A 1,434-nucleotide genomic window follows, 5' to 3' on the forward strand; every position below is an offset into this window, starting at 1 on the left:
CATACATGTGATCCTCAATTTGAAAATATCCGTTTTCAAAATATGACGCAACATCATAAATACTTCATTTGAAAAATGGTTCTCATAATGCACATGACTAACGTAAATACGTCATTAGAAAACTTATACCTAGCATTTAGGCATAAATGACAGCATAACATACCCACGTCGTAAACATCATGTCAATGGATCAAGCAAAATAATACACATCATACAATCCGCCAAACCTAGCATATAGCGTCCAACCGTTAGTTCCCCCTCGATCATAGTGTAACACGTTCTACACTTGGTTATCCAACTCATAGATGTAACTCATACACGTTTAAACTACTCACAATTGTCATTTAAATCACAAGGGAAAACCTTAATTTGTAGAAGAACCGGTGATAAGGAATCAACCCAAGGGAAATCACTATTAGTGAAGTAAGATTCAGATTACCTACTTAATCAAATATCTCAAAGTAAGAATACTTGTTTGAGATTCAAATCACTCCACAAACAAGATCGATTATGTCTAGCTTGAATGATTTTAAACATGCAAACTAAACTACATAAGATTGCAGACTAAAGGAAAGGTAAGAACACTTAGTCGTAATGATAAGGAATCACCGAAGGGAATGTAAAATTCGATTACCTTGTTGATCAAATATCTCACGACAAGAACACTTAACTGAAACTCGAATCACTCGACAAAATAGATCAATCATGTCAAGCTTGAATGATTCTAAACATGCAATCTAAAATACATAAAATTAAATAATAATAATAATAATAATAATAATAATAATCTAGAACCGANTTCACGACAAGAACACTTAACTGAAACTCGAATCACTCGACGAAATAGATCAATCATGTCAAGCTTGAATGATTCTAAACATGCAATCTAAAATACATAAAATTAAATAATAATAATAATAATAATAATAATAATAATAATCTAGAACCGACCATTGGTCTCCAATGACCTCTTAGAACGTGAGAATCTTACATAACGTACACTTCCACCGACTCTCTCATTTCCCGAACCAAACCAAATACTAACGCCTTCCCTGGGCCCCACACCTTTGCCGACCCTCAACGTTTTTATCTAATCAAGGCCGACATAACCCGGTCCCACCTCCTCATCATTCCATCTCCTTTCTCCACGTGTCTCCTTCCCATTGGCCGATCTAGAACCTTCGTACACCGTGTCCTTCTCTCTCCTACTTTCCCCTTTTGACTACTCCCACCCGCGACTACCCAAATCCACCCCACTCGCTTTCTCAGCCACCCACGTGGAGAAACCAAACACGTGTCAGCGAGTGAGTGAAGCGTGAGAGTCCGCGAGGGTGTTCATAATAAAAAAAGGCAAAAAGAAGACATTATTATTTTTTCCTCTTCTTTAAATAATTATTAAATAAATAATAAAAATAATGTATTGGGCGTTACGAT

Source organism: Cucurbita pepo, chromosome LG11, assembly GCF_002806865.2.
Source record: "Cucurbita pepo subsp. pepo cultivar mu-cu-16 chromosome LG11, ASM280686v2, whole genome shotgun sequence".
Taxonomy (NCBI): Eukaryota; Viridiplantae; Streptophyta; class Magnoliopsida; order Cucurbitales; family Cucurbitaceae; genus Cucurbita; species Cucurbita pepo.